This window comes from Protobothrops mucrosquamatus, unplaced genomic scaffold (assembly GCF_001527695.2).
Source record: "Protobothrops mucrosquamatus isolate PMUCROS unplaced genomic scaffold, P.Mucros_1.0 scaffold6, whole genome shotgun sequence".
Classification (NCBI taxonomy): domain Eukaryota; kingdom Metazoa; phylum Chordata; class Lepidosauria; order Squamata; family Viperidae; genus Protobothrops; species Protobothrops mucrosquamatus.
In genome coordinates, this window is record NW_015386393.1 from 1,085,892 (window position 1) to 1,095,430 (window position 9,539).

Consider the following 9,539-nt stretch of genomic DNA (forward strand, 5'->3'; position numbering starts at 1 on the left):
ATGGAGTGTGATTGAGAGTGCGAATGGGCGTTGTGAACTATCCCAGAGTGGATATAGCCCGCAGTGTGCTTGTGTGTATGTGTGTGAGTTGTCGAATGTGTACGTGGTGCAAGAGAGAACCTGGTGTCGGCTTAGTCCGATGCGACGGCAGCGTGGATGAATAAGGCCTGGGCCCAGCATTGTTGGGTCTTGTGGTGCCGCGAATGAACTACGCATCCTTATGATACGGAATGAAAGGAAACCGGTGGACATTCATCAGATGAAGTCAGGGGAATTTGGCAGGGGTCGCAGAGGTCCAGTGTTCCTAACTGAGGTTGGTGGATGTATAAAACCAATAGTATAAAACCATTGGAATAACTGAGTTGGAAGGGATCTTGTAGGTCATCTAGTCTAAAACCCCGCCCAAACATGAGACCCTACACCATTTCTGACAGATGGCAGTCCAGTCTCTTCTTGAAAGCTTCCACTGATGAAGCTCCCACAACTTCTGAAGGCAACCTGTTCCATTGGTTGATTGTTCTTACTGTCAGAACATATCTCCTTATTTCTCGGTTAAATCTCTCCTTAATCCATTTCCATCCGTTATTCCTTATCTGGCCTTCAGGTGCTTTGGAAAATAGGTTGATCCCCTCCTCTCTGTGACAGCCCCTCAAATGTTGGAACACTGCTATCACGTCCCCCCTTGTCTTCTCTTGCCTAGACTAGCCATGCCCGGTTCCTGTAACCGTTCTTCATATCTTTTAACCTCCAGTCCCCTAATCATCTTCGTTGCTCTTCTCTGCACTCTTTCTAGAGTCTCAACCTCTTTTTTATACTGTGGTGACCAAAACTGGTGGCGGTATTCTAGATGTGGTCTTACTAAGGCTTTATAGACTGGTATTAGTACTTCACGCGATCTTGATTGAATCCCTCGTTTAATGCAACGTAGGATTCCACTGGATTTTTTGGCCGCCGCCGCACACAGCTTACTCATATTTAACTGATTGTCCACTACGACTCCAAGATCCCTCTCACAGTTACTCCTATTAAGCCTGGTTTCACCCAATCTATATGTGTACTTTTGGTTTTTCTCGCCTAAGCGCAAGTCTTTACTTTTCTCTACATTGAATTTCATTTTGTTAGATAGGGCCCAGTGTTCAAGTCTGTCAAGATCCCTCTGGATCTTCAGCCTCTCATCTAGGGTGTTGGCTGTTCCTGCCATCTTAGTATCATCTGCAAATCTGATAAGTTCCCCTTCTATTCCCTCATCCAAGTCATGTATGAAGATAGTGAAGAGTACTGGGCCTAAGACGGAAACCTGTGGTACCCCACTGCTTACTTCCCTCCATGTAGACGTAGTACCATTAAGGACTACTCCTTGATGTCTTTGGGAAATTTGTGTTGCAGATGAGCTAGCCCGCTCAGGGTCTTTTCTTTTCTTTGCAGCATGCCTCTTGGCACTTCAGGCTATTCCAGGCGGGGAGCTCAGAGCAATGGACCATCGATGACTAGAGGCCAATGGACAAGCAGGCGATGGCTAGTAGAAAGGCAAGTTCAGTGGAAAGTTTCCGAGTGGGATGGCAAGATTGTAGCTACTAGGCTGTATGCACGTGGCTTCCTTCCCCTACATTCTCCCCCCCATAGCAAATTTCATCCAGTGAGGGATGTCCCGAGTGCATGCCTTTTTCTTCGCTTCTTTCTATTCTTTTGTCCTCCATCTTTCACTCTAAGGGTAATCCGCCACCTAAAGCCCAGGCCTGCAGAGTAAAATCTACCCAGAAGGCCCCTAGAATCCTTTTCCTATACCAACCCCAATCGGTACCTTTTCCGGTACCACCCCCAAGGGCAAACACGGAATATCTTTGGAAAAGAGAAACAGAGCCTGGTGCTTAGACTTATCTGCTAATTAAGCCAAACTCCATGGACAGACCCGTATCGGTTCCCCTTCGTGTCATGATTGTTTTTCTTCGGGCCACAGTCAGGGCCACTGACAGCTCACAGAATTAAAAGCCGACTTCACATGCAGTGCTAGCCAAACAAGTCTTGGTACCATCTCCATCATTAATGTCCTTTCTTTGCAGAGAGTACATTTGGATACTGCCAGTTTCTTCAGAAGGGAACTATCTCTACAACTAAAGTCAATCCAGAGGAGCCCAAAGCTGGAGCACAGGAGACGGCCTAGAAAGGCAAGTTCTCTGGAGGACTTGCTGAGTGGGATGGCCCTTTTGCAGCATGTAGCCCTCTGATCCCCATGGACTGAAGCAGGCTGATCTCCGGAAGACAGAATTAGCTAAAGCTGGCCAATGAAGGCCGTGTGGAAATCCATGAATGGAAGACGGAAATAGGACAAAGGAAACTTGACCTTTTTAAGGATCACCTAGCAAATTTTCTCTCTTAAATTGAGGAAAAGGTCTTGGAAAGCACTTTTGTGTCAATGTCCTTCCTAGCTCTTTCATTTTCATACCTGATTTCTGCTTTCTGACGTCTCCCATGTAACATGGCCAAAATAAGTGAGACACAGTTTTGTGATGCTTTTTTCAGAGTTTTTATTATTTTTTCAATGTATTTAGACTTGTACTCTGGTCCCAGAGATGACTACATAGATATTGCTGGAAAGCCTCAAAATTACATGTTACATCTCTTTGACTGCGGTGACTTGCAACTCATGGTAACATATCCAGCGATTTATCCATCATTTTTTGAAGATGAGTTGGTTTGTTTGTTTTGCAGGAATGGTTATTTTCTGTAGTATAAAGTTTCATCAAATATCAAGAAGTTCTACCCGGTTTGGGATCCAGGCTTAATTGCAAGATGCTCCCATTGAACTGGCAACCCTCAAAGAACTCCCTCTCCTTCATGCCATTGCTTTGACAACTATCTATTCTATTCCTCTTCCCTGAACCCAATCCATATTACTTTCCAAACTTACAGAGAGCACCTGTGAGTGATAGATGGTTCTATTTGCTAATTCCAAGGTAACAGCTGTACAGGCAATGAAGCAACAGACACTGAAATTGTGGTCTTTCCTGGGGAATGAATGGCAGGAGCTATTTAAAGTTTCTGATCTGGCCCTGACTCTTCCACCTCTCCAATTTTAATTAGATGTATTCAGGTTCTTCAATCCAAGTCAACAACTGAATTGAAGTCATTGTTCTACATCAAAACCATAATGGCTCAAAAAGTGACTTGTTTCCTCTCCCTTAATTATTTCTTCTCAGCTTTCTTTATGTTACAGCTGAAAAGTGCTGCCTGCTTGGAATACCATCCTGTTCATTTGAATATGACCTTAGCTGTTTCTGCTGCTGCTGCTGCTGCTACTTGACAGAAGGACATTCACATATTTGTTATGAACATTTCTACTAATTACTAGACCTATTCATAATAGCCATGTGTCAGGACTGATACACTGAATCAAGATCTAAAGCCAGGCTCTTCCACTTATTCTAATAAGCCATTCAGCCTCTTCTGAATACTGTGAACAATATATCAGTCCAAAGTGTATCATCATCCTAGAGCAGATGGCAGGCAAATGCAATTAATAATATCATGTAATTAAAAGCATAGATTAAGAATGAACATAGGAGGAAACGAGGAAGAAAACAACTATGCATGGAACTGCTGTACAGTGCCAGAAAATGTGGCATTGTTGTTGGAAGTCAGCACCCCCTCCCTCCAGAGAAGGAAATATTTTAGGGGATATTTAAAAAGGCAGAATATTATATTTCCCCAAAGGAATAATAGAAAAAATCTTAGACAAAACCAGCCCCCAGAAACCAGCCCCCTGGTTTCTCTCCCCCAAGCAGAAACTCAGCAAGCCAACTCTGTAGAAATGCAGATTTGATAATTCTATTCAGAAAGACTGAGCCACCTATTCATAAGCAAAATGCCTTCAGCTACAGCCCCAGAGAAACAGGACATAATTGGATTAACCCACCACCATTAGAATACCAAAAGGGCACACTGAACTTCAGGTCAAAGTTCATGACACAGGAACAGGAAGAACCTCAAATACAAAGCCCAAAGCAGGTATAAAAGCCCACCATCCCAGTTCCATTTTGTCAGCTTTCCCAGAACCACATGCTGTTGTGGTTCTGCTCTTCAATAAACAAGAACCTTCTTTCAAAAGCAGCCTCCATTTTATTTATTCCCGGCTTGGACTGGACCCTGATGAAGACTTTTCTTTCAACGCTGTCTTTGCCAGTGAGTTTGTCCTAGCAAGTTAATTGATTTAGAAATAAGAGGTATGAACAATGCAGGAAGTATTTGCTTTGGGAGAAGGAAAATGATGAGTGGGTGGGTGGGAGATGGAGAGACAGATAGTTACCAATGGCTACCAATGGCAAGAGAAGCAAAATTCTGAATAAAAATACAGAAGACCACAAAGTTAAAAGAATAGGGAAAGCACCAAATTATTATGCCTTCTCTAGGAGCATCCATAGGGAGGTCAAAAGTCAATATGGTGGTCATGAGCATGTGATCTAAGCCCTGCTCTTTTTAACATGCTTGTGACATATGACACATCTGTTAAAAAAGTGGTGGAACTTTAGTTGCACAGTTGCAACAGCCAACTACACACACACACACATACGGACACACACACACACACAGAGAGAGAGAGAGAGTCTCTCTCTCTCTCTCTCTCTCTCTCTCTCTCTCTCTCTCTCTCTCTCTCTCTCACCTCGTCCCCACTTCAGACCTTCTGGTCTGTTTAAAAACAACACCAATCACAAAAAAGTAAGATGATCATAACACTCTATGAGTCTGTACAAACTTGTGTCTAGCAGTGTTGAACAATAAATTTTCCTCTTTGTTTAGCTTTGCATAATTCTTTAATCACAGCATAGTTTGCTGTAAGGCAAAAACAATATAATTGAATCTTTCATAAAGGATTATACTGACGTTTATTATTATTTATTATATAGATAGTCCTATATAGTCATATAACAACCCTAAGTGAGTGGAGTGGAGTGGAGTGGAGTGGAGTGGAGTGGAGTGGAGTGGAGTAGAGTAGAGTAGAGTAGAGTAGAGTAGAGTAGAGTAGAGTAGAGTAGAGTGTGACTGGGACACACAAAGAATTAGACTCCGGTGCATAAGCTCTCTGTGCACTTACAAACGACAAAGTAATATAATCATAAGATACTAATAATAGAAGGTAAAAGAAAACATGAGAAGGATAATACTAATACAGCCCTAATATGTGGGCAAATATTCTTAGACATAAGACAGTGCTGTAGGAATTAGGTATTCAACAGAGTGATGATGAGGGGGGGGAACTATCTCTGTGTCTAGTTGTAAAGCAGTCATTAAGCCAAACATCACATGACTTCACTGCTTAGCAACTGCAATTCCAGTAGTCCTGGTTGTGATCATTAGGTAAGGACTGTGCTGTTGTTAGACTAGGACCCCACACTTCTGCCTTGCCACATTTGCCTCGGCTTCAATTCCCCACCCCTTGCCTATCTCCCCCTCCATCTCTGTCCTTTTGGCCACCCTGCACTTTGCCACTGCCTACATCTGCCACCCCGTCAACCCCCAACTGACTTTCACTGTCTTCTTCTTCCCATTGCTGATGAGATATGCCCAGCCAATTAACTCATCTGGCCATGTTTTTTGGTGTTGACGTAAATGTACCGGTAATTAGGTTATATCTCCATTGTCTATGGAGACTCAATCATCTAAGTCACGGTTGTCCCAAAGATGCTTTTCAAAAGGCAACTGGTTTTTCCTTGAAACTGTTTCACTTCTCATTCAAGAAACATCTTCAGTTCTGTTTCTATTCCATTTCCATTCCTTTTCTTATGTGCCTGCCATCTAGAAAAGAAGCCCACCCAGCACTACTGGCTCTATCGTTTTTTGAAGGTTATACTGTATTAAGGGAATCTTGCAAGTCTGAAATTACATTCCCCCTCCCCCATTGCCTTTATAGCATAAGAAAATAGGGAGGCTTCCTTCTGAGACATTAATCCTGGCTTCATTCCTTCTGTGGGCTCAACTGCCCCTTATCTGACCATTGCCTAGTCTGAGGCTTTTCCTCCGGTCTCAAAAGCTATTACCACATGTCTGAAATGGTATAGGGTTTCCTGCCTGAGCAAGGGATTGGACTAGAAGACCTCCAAGGTCCCTTCCAATTCTGTTATTCTGTTACATACCATTACATTTTGCCATATCTTTGACTACTTTTACTTACAATGAATTACAATGTCTTCACTTTGCATAACATTATTTACCACAACAGACTGTGAGGGGTACACTAAGTACATAAATACATATGGCTTAAATGTAACACATTTTGCATTTATTACAGAGCATGAGGATATATCAGTCTGAATTTTAATCAGAAATACTATTACAGTTTCACTTCAATACATTCCATTATATATATGTATAAGTTTGGTCTATACTTGACATTTGGAAATGACACCAGTTTTTAAACACATGCAGTCGTGAAATAAATCGGAGTGTAACTGTAACAAAAAAAATAGAAGCAATAGACAAATACTGTAAATATTTCAATTTATATTTCTTGTAGAAAAATAACTAATCTGATAAATTCCACCTATATCCGGCAGAGATGTTAGCTCTTAAGAGACAAGGCTTTAGTTCATTTTCTTATTAGTTGCATCTGGAATTTATCTTTTTCATTCCAAACTGTCTTCTTGGCGTTGGATAAGGGCAAGGTGCAAAAACACCTTTATATTTTGAATATTGCTTCTCTGCTCTGGTGATAGTCTTGCTAAAGGAGCAAACAGACCAGGTTTTCTGCAGATGATCCCAAAAATCAAGATGGGTACCCATAACTGCACAGTCAAAGCCCTGCTCTTTCTTGCATACATTGCAAGAAAAAGGGCCAGGACTTCAATCATGCAGCTGAGGTCAATATCTTGATATTTTTATATGCACACAACCTACAGATGTTTATGGAGATTCTATGTCTGGCGGGATGGAAATCACTCTTTTGAAGATAGCAGGGTTGTCATTCTGGACAGAGGGGACCGCTGGTTTGGGGGAGGGGTCTGTGTTACAATTGAACAGTCCTACCTCAACAGAAAGGGAGGGTTATGATATCACCTACAGTATCTCCTGTTTGCAAAAAAGCAGTCCCAAGAAGCTTCCACACCCATTTGCACTCTGATTCAGGTGACTCTGAGGATACAGATAAATCCCCAAGTGGCCTCAACAACTCTCAGAGCTAATCACTGACCCTCAGCATGCTAACAATTTGAAAAGTATATAAATCCTTCTACTCCCCACCAGTTAGTTAGAACTGAAGAAGTTGGAATAGAGTAGAGTAGAGTAGAGTAGAGTAGAGTAGAGTAGAGTAGAGTAGAGTAGAGTAGAATAGAATAGAATAGAATAGAATAGAATAGAATAGAATAGAATAGAATAGAATAGAATAGAATAGAACTGGAAGGGACCTTGGAGGTCTTCTAGTACAGCCCCCTGCTCAAGCAGGAGAACCTATACCATCTCAGACAAGTGGCTCTTTTTAAAAATCTGCAGTGATGGAGCGCCCACAATTTCTGGGTGCAAGCTATTCCACTGGTTAATTGTCCACACTGTCTGGAAGTTTCTGCTTAATTCCAGGTTGCTTCTCTCTTTGATCAGTTTCCAAACATTGTTTCTTGTCCTACCCTCTGGTGCTTTAGTGAATAACGTGATCTCCTCTTCTTTGTGGCAGCTCCTCAAATACTGGAATACTGCTATCATGTCTCCCCTATTTCTTTTTTTCTTTAGACTAGCCAAACCCAAGTCCTGCAGCCGTTCTTCGTATGTTTTAGTCTCCAGGCCTTTGATCATCTTAGTTGGTCTTCTCTGAATTTTTTCCAAACTCTTAACATCTTTTGTGTGATATGGTGACCAAAATTGGCTGCAGTATTCCAGGTGTGATCTTACTAGAGTTTTATAAAGTGGTACTAATACCATGCGTGATCTTGATTCTATGCCTCTGTTTATACAACCCAGGAGTGTATTAGCTTTTTTGATTGCTGCTGCACACTGCTAATTCATGGTTAAGTGAGCGTCCACTAGGACTCCAAGGTCCCTCTCACAATTACTGTTTTTAAGCCAGGTCTTGCCCAATCTGTACTTGTACCTTTGATTTTTCCTACCTATATGTAAAACTTTGCTTTTCTCCACATTGAAACTCATTTTGTTGGATAGGGCCCATTGTTCAAGTTTGTCAAGATCTTTTTGGATCCTGAGTTTGTCTTCTGGGGTGTTGGCTACTCCTGCCACCTTGGTGTCATCTGCAAATTTGATGAGTTCCCCTTCAGTTCCTTCATCTAAGTCAGTGGTTCTCAACCTTTTTAATGCCACGACCCCAACTGGTCGTAAGTCGAGGACTAAACTGGTCGTAAGTCGAGGACTAAACCGGTCGTAAGTCGAGGACTACCCAACCGGTCGTAAGTCGAAGACTTTCCCTGCCCGGGAGCGCCGCACATGCGTGGTTCCGCCCCCTGCGCCGGCCGAGGCGTAGTTGGCAAGCGGCAGAGACAGAGCAGGCCGACCACCAGTTGGCCCAGCCCAAGGGAGGTAAGGCACCCGCCAGAAAAGGGGGAAAAAAATGGCGGACAGCCTTGCTTGGCGACCCCCGTGAAATGGTCGATCGACCCCAAATGGGGTCCCGACCCACAGGTTGAGAACCACTGATCTAAGTCATTGTTGAAGATATTGAAGAGTACTGGGCCTAAGATGGAACCTTGTGGTACCCCACTGCTTACTTCTCTCCATATGGATGTAGTGCCATTGAGGACTACTCACTAAGTACAGTTTGCCAGCCAGCTACAGATTCATCTGGTGGTGATGTTGTCTATTCCAACTTTTTCTTGCTTACCAAGGAGTAGATTGTGGTCTACTTTATCAAATGTCTTACTGAAGTCTAAGAATATTATGTCCACCACATTTCGCTGGTCTATAAGTTTAGTCACTTTGTTGAAGAATGAAATAAGATTGGTTTGGCATCATCTGTTTTTAGCAAACCTGTGCTGGCTACTAGTTATAACTTTGTTTGCTTCTAGTTGTTCACAAATCTGTTTTTTTATTATCTTTTCCAGGATCTTCCCAAGTATTGATGTTAAACTGATTGGTCTGTAATTTCCTGGATCCGGTTTTTTTTCCTTTTTGGAAGATGGGAACCACCTCAGCCCTTTCCCAGTCCTCAGGTACTTCCCTGGTGCTCCAGTATTTTTTAATATTAGAGAGATTTTGTCTTGGATCATGTGCATTTCTGTAAATATGTAGTGTTCTCTTACATATAGTGCAGCTCCCCCTCCTCTTTTTGTAGATCTTTCTTTTGAACAATTTGTATCCATCCATTAGTCCATTCCATTCATGGGTTTCATCCCACTAGCTTTTTGTAATGCCAACTGTTAGATCGCGCAGGCAGTAAGACACGAGTCGAGTGACAGTCAGCTCTTGGTTTATTGGCAAGGCATAAAGTAAATCCGGACTGGCTCTCTGGGCCAGGGGAGCCCTCTTTTATGGGATTCCCCTGGCTTGTAATCACACAATTCCATTGGCTGGCAAGACCCTGTTGCTAGTTAGCCAACCAGCAACGGGCA